We start from the raw sequence: 12,005 nt of genomic DNA on the forward strand, positions 1-12,005 counted from the left end.
TCTGTCTGTGTGTGTGTGTGTGTGTGTGTCTGTGTGTGTGTGTGTGTGTGTCTGTCTGTCTGTCTGTCTGTCTGTCTGTCTGTCTGTGTGTGTGTGTGTGTGTGTGTGTCTGTGTGTGTGTGTGTGTGTGTCTGTCTGTCTGTCTGTCTGTCTGTCTGTCTGTCTGTGTGTGTGTGTGTGTGTGTGTCTGTCTGTCTGTCTGTCTGTCTGTGTGTGTGTGTGAATGGGTGGATGACTGAATGTAGAGTAAAGCGCTATACAAATGCAGGCCATTTACCATTTAAGTCGTGTGGAAATGCGGAGAGTCTGTGAGCTGCATTCACAAACAGGTTGGATCACTCTGAATGACAACGATTAGAGGAGGGTCTTCCATCAGTACCAAGCTCTGCTGATTTTCATTAATAAAACTTAAACCTGCTCAGTGAAAAACAGAGTGAAATCAGACAAGACTGAGTCCACTTTTAACTTTGTTTCGTCAGATTTAACAGGAACTCATCTGAAGATCAGCCTCCTCCCTGTACGGGGAAAATTCCTATCAAGTCTCCACCTGTCCTGCTTCAGGTGAAGCCCCGCCTCCTTCCAGGAATCACCTGTGTGTCTGTGTTTAGTGTGCAGCTGTGCAGCTTGTTGTTGGTGTGTGAAGAAGCTGTAAGTTTGCTCTGTTTCCTCCTTTAACAGTTTGTCTTTAGGAACTTTATGAGTAGATCAGGAAGTGAGACGTTTGTATTTACATAAAATAAAACCAATGAGATGATTTGATGATTGGCTGAATCCACTCTGGTTATCAGTCAGTAACTCTGCACTCAAACATTTGTCTTTGATAAACAGTTTAAAACGATCTGAATGAAACTTTGGATCCAACATCACTGGTGGAACAATGATCGTCCCTTTAACTGGAAACAGATGAAACCAGTTTGTTCTTCAGAAGCCGACATTCAGGTTTTACTGAGTGACGTCAAAACAACATGAAGCTGCTCCAGCTCAGTTCAGGGTCACTGCAAACAGAGATAATCAGAAGTAAATACAGACTCTCTCACACACCATCAATATTTAAGGATGTTTTCACTGCGGTTTAAATCCTACATATACTTGATGTTGATGCAGGAGTAAAGCCTCTCAGAATCAAACACATTTAAGCCTCTGTGACTCAGGACTGTGTGAAGTGCACAATCGAACACTTTTTAATCTGTTTCAAGTTAAACACAATGAAGTGTTCAAAGGAAAAACATGTTACTATGTGAATCCTGCTTGATGGACCAGAGCAGAGCCTCCCTCTGTGCTCTGTTCATCACTCTGTCAGTCTGAGTTATTCATGAAGCACAAGGAGCTGATGATAAGCTGGTTAATGTTGGCACACACACACACTGTGACACTGTCAGACATGAGGAAGTGTGCAGGTAAACTCTGCTCAGAAATGACAATGAGGAGGTACACAGACTGATGGAGCTCATAGAGTGAGACGTTTATTTTACATGAAGTAAACCTGATGTATGATCTGATCTGTAGATCAAACTGATGTGTTTAATAACCTGTTGTTTAGGGCTGGGCGATATGGCCTCAAATCCATATCACGATATATTCTTCTGTATAACATATTTTCCACACTTAAAATCCTTTAATTTCCTCAAAAATCGAGAGTGTGCCTTATGTATGAATTCTGGTTGTGCTTACTGACCTCGAACCGATTTTGGCTGCAGAAATCTGTTAAAAATGTTTTAGTACAACTTTGGTAAGCAGCACTGCTTGATGGATCGTCAGAGCATTACGGCTGCCGTAGGGAGGAGCTTCACGGAGTAATCTGGGTCCAAAACTCCGACAGCTTCAGGTACCAAAGTCAAACGAACACAAAGAGTTAAAAATGGTCTAAATTCTTTCATCTTTAATTAAATCATCAGCGTTGCTGCTTTACCAGGTGTAACAATTAAGTTTAACATCCAGGTAGGGCTGCTCAATTAATCGAATTTTAATCTCGATTACGATCTGGGCTTTCAACGATCATTAAAAATGACTGAGCCGATTATTAGCCCCTCCCTCGTGCTTTACTCTCGCGCTGCTCCGTGTGGCAAATCGAGCGCACCTCTCTGCATTTCGAACACGTGTCACAACAATTAAGAGCAGCGGCCTCCAACCTTTTTTGCTCCACGGACCAGTTTATGCCGGACAATATTTTCACGGACCGGCCTTTAAGGTGTCGCGGATAAATACAACAAAATAAAACTAGTGCCGGTACCGAAAAAAAGATTTATTCATAACACACGTGAAAAGACCCAGGAAAACCAAGTCAACGATAAAAGCAATAACAAAATAACATGGAAAACCGATAAAAACCCTGAAAACTATACATTTCACACCTGAGCCTCAACTCTCGCGGCCCGGTACCAAACGACTCACCGACCGGGACCGGTCCGAGGCCCGGGGGTTGGGGACCGCTGATTAAGAGGACCCGAGGGAAGCTTGGAAAGCTAAACAGAAGTTATTTGGAGAGGAGAGTGACTGCTGTTGGTTGAAAAGAGGTAAAAAAACTTCAGTGGTTTGGAAACATGGGTTCAGTCAGACGTGGATCAAGTAGACTGTGTGTAAACTTTGCTACGGTGTCATAGCTGCACCACAGAGCAACACTGCAAAGTTCACTAAACATAGATGTTTACATTTTTCATTTATTTTTATATTGCAAACATTTGCACTGTTATCAGTATTTGCACACTATTTAATATTCTTTTTTGACAACCTTTAAAGTCATTATTCAACACATTGTTATTGTTAAATAAATATTGTCAAATAATTGAGATCTCAATTTCAATGAAAATAACCGTGATTATCATTTTTGCCATAATCGAGCAGCCCTACATCCAGGCATCCATGAAAACAGAATTTATTCAATTTAACGGAGTTAGAAGTTAACAGGAAGTTAGCTCGCTAGTTTCCACCTAAACATTTCATAGCATATTCTGACTGAGAGATTTTTGAAACTAATTCAAACGTACAGCTCTGCTATCACTTCCAACATAAATGAAGACTAAACAGCAGTGGCGTTTGCAGGGTTACTGAAGTTGGACTACCTGGTATATAATGTTGTGCTACATGACTGCTAGCGACACAGCTATGTTAGCATAACATTAGCACAGTGAAGCTGGAGGATGAATGCTAACTTTTTGGCTTTCGCCATATTTCAATAGTGCTTCATCTCTTTGTTATGACTGTCGCCCGCCATAATTGCAGATGATAATTGTTGTAGCTGCTGCGATGCTTTCGACCAAAACAGGCGCAGCTTGATGACATCATCAACATGCGGTATAGTCACAATCTCTATCGTTGGCCAAATTTATATCGTTTCTATCGTATATCGTTTCTATGGCCCACCCCTACTGTTGTTACTGTTGATCAGCTGAGATCAGCTGTGCTACAAACTGGAACTCTGCTGAACTGGATTTACTCGTTTCGTGAACTTTTAAGAACGAATGCTTCCTTGGCTGAAAGCAGTGAACATAATTTAAAAAACAGCTTTACTTGCACATAAATCTGTCAGTAAAGTCTGGATAATAAATTCTGGTGGTGTTATAGGTTCTCTTGGTCAGCTTGGTGTTGGTTTGGCTCCTGCATAAAACAGTTTGCTCTCATATTTGACACTGACAGGAACAAAGAGTAAAAAACACGACAACCAAACTAAAAAAGAGAGACGAGTTAAAGCAGAAGATATTTTGTGTGTCAGAACATGTGATCCTCACCAAGAGAGAAAAGCTCTGATTATTGTTGCTGAACTGTGATGGTGAACAGTCTCCTCTGTTGATCCCAGTGTGACTGAAGTCCGTGTGATGAGTGAGGACTGAGCCTGTGTTGGTCGATCGTCTCTAAACAGGATGTGAAGCATCAGTTCAGTCGTATTAAAGCCCTGAATAAACAGTCCTTCTGGATCCACTGTCTGTGTTTGGCTCCTCATCTTCAAAGGCTCAACACAAGATGTTGGTCACATCAACATAAAACACAGGATTTGCTGCAGATGTTGAAGTGTGTTCTCCATATGAGAGAAGCTGCTGATCGTGTTTGTATGTTAGCACCTGTAGGATCGATGAACAGCTCTGACTCAGTTCACTAACCAGGCTCAGGGGAATAACTGGGATATTTCCCCAACAGAGACGTCCTGCTGGGATCGTTTTCCTGCTCTACACTCTGGTGTTTCTGCTCAAAAAAACAACAAAATGAATTTCCATGAGCCTACAGATCGTGGACTTCTTTGAGAAACTTAAAGAAGACGCTTTTCTTTCCTTAGATTGAACTTAAACAAAGGATTTGAGGAGCAGAAAAGTTTTTAAAGAGAAATTAAACATATTAATAAATATTCTGTTTATTTTACGTTATTTAGGTGTTTAGGTTATTTTTCTGTTTTCTGTAACACGTCTGCTCTCGTGTCGTTATCAACAGTGTATCAATGCATTCCTGTGGGTGGAGACAGAAACACACACCCAAAAAGAGCTCAGAGCAAGAATAAAAGAGGAGGAGACAGGATCAGAGTGGGACAGTGGAGCTTGTTGTTGGTGTCTCTGTGTGAAGAAACTGTAAGTTTGCTTTGTTTCCTCCTTTAACAGTTTGTTTGTTTCTGTGATGTTTGGACCTGATGTCCTCCATCACACCGACACTCTCTCTCCCCTCTGTTCCATATGTGACAGAGGGGAGAGAGTCTCTCACTCAGAGAACCAAGGTTACAATGTAACCACACGTTCCGCTCTTGTGTTTGAATCCTCATGATTATAGATTATTGATTGGCTGGAATCAAACAGTTTGAAGAACATTTATTCATGTGGTAGTTTCAGCTGCTGCTCACAAATCTGATAACAGGAACAAGTTAGTTCCACGAGGAAGACGTTCGTCTGGGCGCGTTGGCCTCGTCGGTCATGTGACCGTGTTACTGTTCGGGCTCAAACTGATACGAGTGGTTTAGCAGGTGTGACAGGACGATGCTGCACAGCCTCATTGTTCAGGTGTGAGTCAGACTCTGAGTCTTTATACAGTCCTGTTTAACAACATGTTGTTCCTGTTGATGTGTCACAGAGATCAGCTGTGCTAAACTCTGCTGCGTGCAGCTACTAGTTTCTCTAGTTTGGTGATGGAAACGTCGATGAGACTGTTTCCATCACCAAACATCACGAGGAACACCTCTGAGTCTGATTCTGACTCTGTGCATAAAACCACAATTATCCCTTCATGTCTGTTCATCTGATTCTGTAATGTGAGAAACTTTGATGTCTGAATTTTGTTCTATCATTAAAGGATGTTGGCTGCTGTGTTTGCACATGCTCAGTGTGACAGGATGTTGGCTGCTCTATTTGCACATGCTCAGTGTGACAGGATGTTGGCTGCTCTATTTGCACATGCTCAGTGTGACAGGATGTTGGCTGCTCTATTTGCACATGCTCAGTGTGACAGGATGTTGGCTGCTGTGTTTGCACATGCTCAGTGTGACAGGATGTTGGCTGCTCTATTTGCACATGCTCAGTGTGACAGGATGGTGGCTGCTGTGTTTGCACATGCTCAGTGTGACAGGATGTTGGCTGCTCTATTTGCACATGCTCAGTGTGACAGGATGTTGGCTGCTCTATTTGCACATGCTCAGTGTGACAGGATGTTGGCTGCTCTATTTGCACATGCTCAGTGTGACAGGATGTTGGCTGCTGTGTTTGCACATGCTCAGTGTGACAGGATGTTGGCTGCTCTATTTGCACATGCTCAGTGTGACAGGATGTTGGCTGCTCTGTTTGCACATGCTCAGTGTGACAGGATGTTGGCTGCTCTATTTGCACATGCTCAGTGTGACAGGATGTTGGCTGCTGTGTTTGCACATGCTCAGTGTGACAGGATGTTGGCTGCTCTATTTGCACATGCTCAGTGTGACAGGATGGTGGCTGCTGTGTTTGCACATACTCAGTGTGACAGGATGGTGGCTGCTGTGTTTGCACATGCTCAGTGTGACAGGATGGTGGCTGCTGTGCTTGCACATGCTCAGTGTGACAGGATGTTGGCTGCTCTATTTGCACATGCTCAGTTTGACAGGATGTTGGCTGCTCTATTTGCACATGCTCAGTGTGACAGGATGTTGGCTGCTCTATTTGCACATGCTCAGTGTGACAGGATGTTGGCTGCTCTATTTGCACATGCTCAGTGTGACAGGATGTTGGCTGCTCTATTTGCACATGCTCAGTGTGACAGGATGTTGGCTGCTCTGTTTGCACATGCTCAGTGTGACAGGATGTTGGCTGCTCTATTTGCACATGCTCAGTGTGACAGGATGGTGGCTGCTGTGTTTGCACATGCTCAGTGTGACAGGATGGTGGCTGCTGTGCTTGCACATGCTCAGTTTGACAGGATGTTGGCTGCTGTGTTTGCACATGCTCAGTGTGACAGGATGTTGGCTGCTGTGTTTGCACATGCTCAGTGTGACAGGATGTTGGCTGCTGTGAAAGCTGAATGCTCTGTGGTTAGAAGTGATGTCACACATTAGGATAACTGTGCTCGCTCTCTGTCAGAGTAACAGAGAGCGAGCAATTTGACCACATGACCCTCAGTACACAGCATGATGTGCGCTGTAAACAGGAAGTAGAGGAGCAGGACTGAGGTAAACCTCTGAGGGATCAAACTGAGACTGAGCTCCAGATGTTTCCACATGTTTCTGCTCTGCGTGTGTTTGATGATTATTTCAGGTATAGATGATGGAATATGGCCAGTCTGATGTGAGCCTGCTTCTCTGACAGCTCCTCACCTCTCTGTGCTGCCCCCTGCTGGCTCTGATCATTACTGACTGAGTCCTTGCTGCCACTTTATTAGGTACAGCTTGCTAACACAGGCTCAGACCTGCTTTGCCTTCAGAGCTGAGCCTTAAATCTTCATGGCTCAGATTCAGCAAAGTGCTGGAAACATCCCTCAGAGTCATGTGATCAGTGACGTCTGCTTTCAGCACTGACAGATAGACAGGATATATAATAATAATAATCAAATGCTGATTTTTTTTTCAGCCCTTTGTCTGAATGCTAATCCAGCTGTGTGTGTTTGTAATGACAGTAAATAAATGTCAGACTTACAGCTCCTGCTTTACTGCATTAAAGTGATCAGATGAGTTCAGCACTTTGACATGGATGGTAGTGAAAGCAGGAAATGACAAATGTAGCACAGCAGCAGCGTTTAACAGAAACTCTGGGATGAACATCATTCATAGAACAGCTTCCAGCTTCTTTTGCTCGGCTACAGTTTGGATGGATTTGCAGATGCAACAAGACTAAAATGGTTAGGGTCAGGAGGTCAAAGGTCAGAGCTCCTGTGGGTCTGAGGGCGGCCTCACGCTGGAGAAGGATGAAGGAGTCTGACCTGAGCCAGTGTTTGACATGAACACATCAGCACTGCTGTCAGTGAGCCTAACGACAGCCGTTAGCATCATTTCAGTGTTTCAGTCATAAAAACACTTCCTGTCACTGTGGTGGTTACAGTGACATCATGCAGTTTGTGCTTTGACCTCCAGAGGGCGACAAATCAGCACAGACAGAGAGCTCCATTCAAACTTTGCTGCCATCAGGAATAATTCTTCAAATATAATCATCAGTGTTTGAGCAGTTATGATATCAGGGACAATCTAGACATGTGTGACAATACTGAACATGTCACATGACACACCTCAAACATCATGTGATCCACTCTCAGTCTGCACTTTCATTCATGACTTCAACAGGTTGAAATGAGCTTTGAAGAAACATTCAGTGAAATAAATCTTTCATGGATTCATGTGAGCAGCAGATGAACTTTGTACCAACAACATCTTCAATAACAGAGTCTGAATGAAGCTCAGGTGTTGATGCTGCTCACTGATTGGACGCTTGGTTTCAGCTCTGCTCTCAGTCTTTACTGCACAGGTGAAGGTAGAAAGTGTGACTGGATCTATAGACTGGAAACAGAGAAACATGCTGAACATTTGAAGCTTTGCAGCAGAAATGTTCATGTTACAAATACAGCAGAGCTGATCTGGGATCAGTGTGTTCACACCTGCAGCTACAACAAGGTTTCATGTCTCCACACGTCAGCATGTGAACTTTACTCTGACTCAGTCTGAGCAGTCAGACGGCATATTTTTAAAGTTAACACATCAGCACAAGGTAAAGGGCTGTGACATCATCACGTACGCTGCGTACGTGATGACGTCACAGCCCTTTACCTCCTTTACTGTCACTGTGATTAATATTTACACACGAGACACCTGCAGAGCTCTGACGCTGAGCTAGCACACAGCATGCTAACACTAAGCTAAAGCTAGGCTAGCCAAGAACCCAGAGTGAGTTAAAGCTGAGTAAACACTGACCCCAGACCAGCACCGTGATAAAGTGAGCTGCTGCTGCTGAACTTGAACAGGTAACAAAGTGATGAGCAGTCAGGCTGCAGGTTTCTACCTGTTCATGTTTCTACAGTAGAATCACTTTGAAGTGTCTTTGTGCTGTTTCATCTTTGATTTGTGTTCATAAACTAGAGCTGGGCGATAAAACGATAACGATATGTATCGCGATATAACTTTTACTCGATAGAGAAATTAAGCTATCGTGATAGACCTCGCCGCTCTTGTCCTCAAAAAAAAAAAAAAAAAAAAAAGGTCAGCCAATCCAAATTAAGTAGCGCAGAGCCGAACCAATCACAGCCGCAGTGTCACGTCGCGTGACTTGTTACCGTATAGCACAAGTGCCAAGCCGCACGTGTGTTTGTTTGGGAAGCAGCCAGCGGGTAATGGAGGAAATGAGTGTGCCGACTAGAAAAATCAACCGAGCGTGACCGAAGAGAAAACAGATGATGGTTCCAACGCCGGAGAGATTGTCGAACGGAGGAGCCATAGAAGTTCCGTAGTGTGAAGGTATTTCGGCTATTTCAAGTCTGACAAAAAAACAGTAGCGTTCACTGTAAATGTGCCGAAAGCAAGTCTGCAAATACAATAAACTGGTGCATGCGTCACACTGTGCGCCACGTTATTGTTTCGGTGAAATGAATTTCTACAATACTGTTAATTCTACTCTCTGCAGTGTTTAAATGCTTACATATACACACAGTTACTGTCCCTCCACACATACGACTCGGTTCTGCTTCTATGCCCCAGCTTTGTTTACTTTTTCCCACCGAGGCTTCTAGACTTCTGATTGGCCAACATTTCTGCACGGTTAGGAATCTAGCGCCACCTGCTGCTTTGGCATGTTCATAGCAGCGTTTTCCTTCATTTCTGCCTTTATGTGTGGACGGATTATTTTTTAAAACGAAAACGGAAAATCTCCGTTTTCAAAAATACCCGTGTACGTGTGGACGTAGCCTCAGTCTCTGACTGGAAGCGCTAATTCGTCATTCGGCTTTTGTCAGACTAAAGTAACTGTTAAAACTGTTTGAAAAGCTCAGCTATACAACAAGGAGAGATTGAGAATTTCCTTTTAGTTCTCAGTTTATTTGATATTGACAAAAGTTAGTCAGTTTTGTCTGTTCTTCTGTAAAACAAACTAAGATTTATTTTTAGAATTAATATTTTGTTTCTAAGTGGAATTGACAATTTAGTCTGTTTCGTTTGTTCTATTTTGAAACTTAAACGCTTTAGCGGCTGCCTTTTGTGTAGTTTGCAATATTTGCCTTTATTTATCTGAAAAAGTCTCGTGTTCCTTAAGTACATCTACCCTGTTGAACTTATTATGGGAAATAAATATTTAAATAAAAACAAGCTGCTGATTATTTCACATTTTACTTGTGAGCAACGGCACATTTAAATCTTACAAATATAGTTATTTGGCTTATATCGTGATAGATATCGTTATCGCCTGAAATGAAAAAAACATATCGTGATATGAAAAAATCTCATATCGCCCAGCTCTACTTTAAAGGTGATCGTTTAGGACTTCAGCAATAATACAGACAGCAATGTAGTTAGCAGTAAAATAGCTTTATTGGGAATTAACTTAAAAAACAAACAAACATCTGTCTCCTATTTTCTGTCACACAGGAAAGAAGCATCAATATCTGATGAGAAGACTTATTTATTTCTTTTTGGGGGTTTTTTCAACAGGAGAAGAATATCTAACAAGTTGATTTGTTCACATCTTAATTTTTAAGTGACATGTGCATTTTGAGTTTATACACTCTTTATATAAGGCAACAGTTTCCTTTTGCAGTATTTTTGTGTGGAGTGTTTTTCTATTTCTTAACAAAAAGGGAACAAAGGTGTTTAAGTTCACCTAGGATGATTTGTCTTAACTTTCACATGGTCTTACTGAGGTGATGTGAATTGAAACATGCATTTTTTTTTTTTGGCGGTGAGGGAGGGATGTGCTGGAAAAGTTTGAAAAGGGACCTTGAAAGTGCTTAAGAAGTGCTTGAATTTGACCCTGAAAAAGGCATATGAACCCTGATCATTATCATTAGCCTGTGTAAGTCCTGAGTGTCCTCCAGTTCAGGGACGTGCAGAGGGGGGGGGCTAGAGGGGCTTGAGCACCCGCCCCTTTCCTGATGGGTGCCCAAAGTGCCCTTTTGTTGAGGCAACTTTTAAATTTTTTTTATTTATTTTTTTATGTGTGTGCGTGCGGAGTCCTGTCTGTGCCCCTCAACAATAATATTTAACTATTAATCACAGTTTTGCTAAATAAAAGCATCTGGCTTGCATCAGTCACATGATCACATTTAACCAATGATCGCCCTTGACGGCAGAACGCGCTGGTTACGAGCCGGGAACGAGCTCACAAAGAGCACGCGCATTTTTAGCGGTCCGGAGCTGTAGGAGAAACACAAGTTAACTCAGAGACACAGACTGATGCGACAAAACCAGTAAGTAGCTGTACAGCGCACACTGTAGTGTGTAGCACACAGGAGTATTAGCTTATTACGTACACGTTGGTAAGCTGTCTTGTTGCAACTGACGAACTGAAACAAACGAGCGTGCTGTGTGTGCAACAGCGCGACAAACATTACCTTAGAAAGATATGCAGGGAGACATGAAGGAGACGACACAGACGAACCAGCGACGAACACGAGACAACACACACTATAAATACACAGAGGGGAAACTACACACAGGAGGGAGGCACGGCCGATTCTGATTGACAAGACGAGACAGGGGAAACGCAAACTGAACACTCTGGCATAAGACACAGACCTTCACAATAAAACAGGAAATGCAGAAGGAAGCCACATAACAAACCCTAAAACTAGAACTCAGGAAACACTAAAAAACTAAGGAACCATGAGAAGAAACCAAAACTCAAAAAACACTGGGCCACCCACCCAGGACCATAACACTTCAGATCTGAGCAAGCACGCTGCCATGGGAACGTGACATTGACAGAGAAACCCCCGGATCCTCCCCCTGACATGACCGCTGTGGGCAGACCTCCACCCGCCCCACTCGGGAGTGGAAACACAAAACATTATTTTATGTCATGTGCTGGAATATACAGGAAATAGGTTTAAATGTTAAACACATTTCATCAAGTCAAAAACAGTTATAATATAATTTAATCTTTTCTTGATGCATAAAATAAAAAGATTAAAAACAATAAAACAATTAAAAGAAAGGCTTTTTAATTTGATTCATTTCTATATGATGGATTATGCAGAAAAAAGTCTCCGGCTGAAACGTCTACTTTCTACTTTATTACGTATTCAAGTCGTGTTTTTTTAAAGAGTAAAGTAACCAAATACTTTTGAAAATAAGTAATCAGTAAAGACATGGGATTACTTAGTAACTGAGTGCTTATTTCCAGTAACTTGAGCAGCACAGCTTGTAATGAAGTAAATGTTGTGTATGCTGTGAATGAAAGAGAGCCTGGTGAGGTGAGTCAGTCTTTACACAGCTCTGTTAACAACATGTTGTTGCTGCTGCACAAAGATCAGGAATGCTGCAAACTGAATCTCTGCTGCAGGCAGTGACTCGTTTTTCTAGTTTAAACTTCCCTGGAAGATTGTTCAACTTGAAAACAGCCAACATCATTATCAACACCTCTCACTGTAAACTCAAA

At 42.4% G+C, this 12,005-nt stretch overlaps 1 protein-coding gene and 1 long non-coding RNA gene across 2 annotated transcripts in view; one reads left to right on the forward strand and one right to left on the reverse strand.

The window, feature by feature from the left end:
• The window catches only part of LOC309702497, a 2,253-nt gene extending 2,061 nt beyond the window's left edge, over nt 1-192 (reverse strand). Inside the window, exon 1 of the long non-coding RNA XR_014275557.1 lies at nt 1-192. This exon is cut by the window's left edge and continues 1,062 nt beyond it. This is a non-coding gene — a long non-coding RNA (uncharacterized lncRNA).
• Nucleotides 193-242: 50 nt separating this feature from the next.
• LOC309702197 (protein NLRC3-like) overlaps nt 243-12,005 on the forward strand; it is an 88,990-nt gene continuing 77,227 nt past the window's right edge. Inside the window, exons 1-2 of the mRNA XM_082526704.1 lie at nt 243-648; nt 4,420-4,553. The gene's annotated coding sequence lies outside the window, so the exon portion shown is untranslated. The remainder of the gene's footprint in view (nt 649-4,419; nt 4,554-12,005) is intronic.

Source organism: Aulonocara stuartgranti (assembly GCF_965226115.1).
Source record: "Aulonocara stuartgranti genome assembly, chromosome: 3".
Taxonomy (NCBI): domain Eukaryota; kingdom Metazoa; phylum Chordata; class Actinopteri; order Cichliformes; family Cichlidae; genus Aulonocara; species Aulonocara stuartgranti.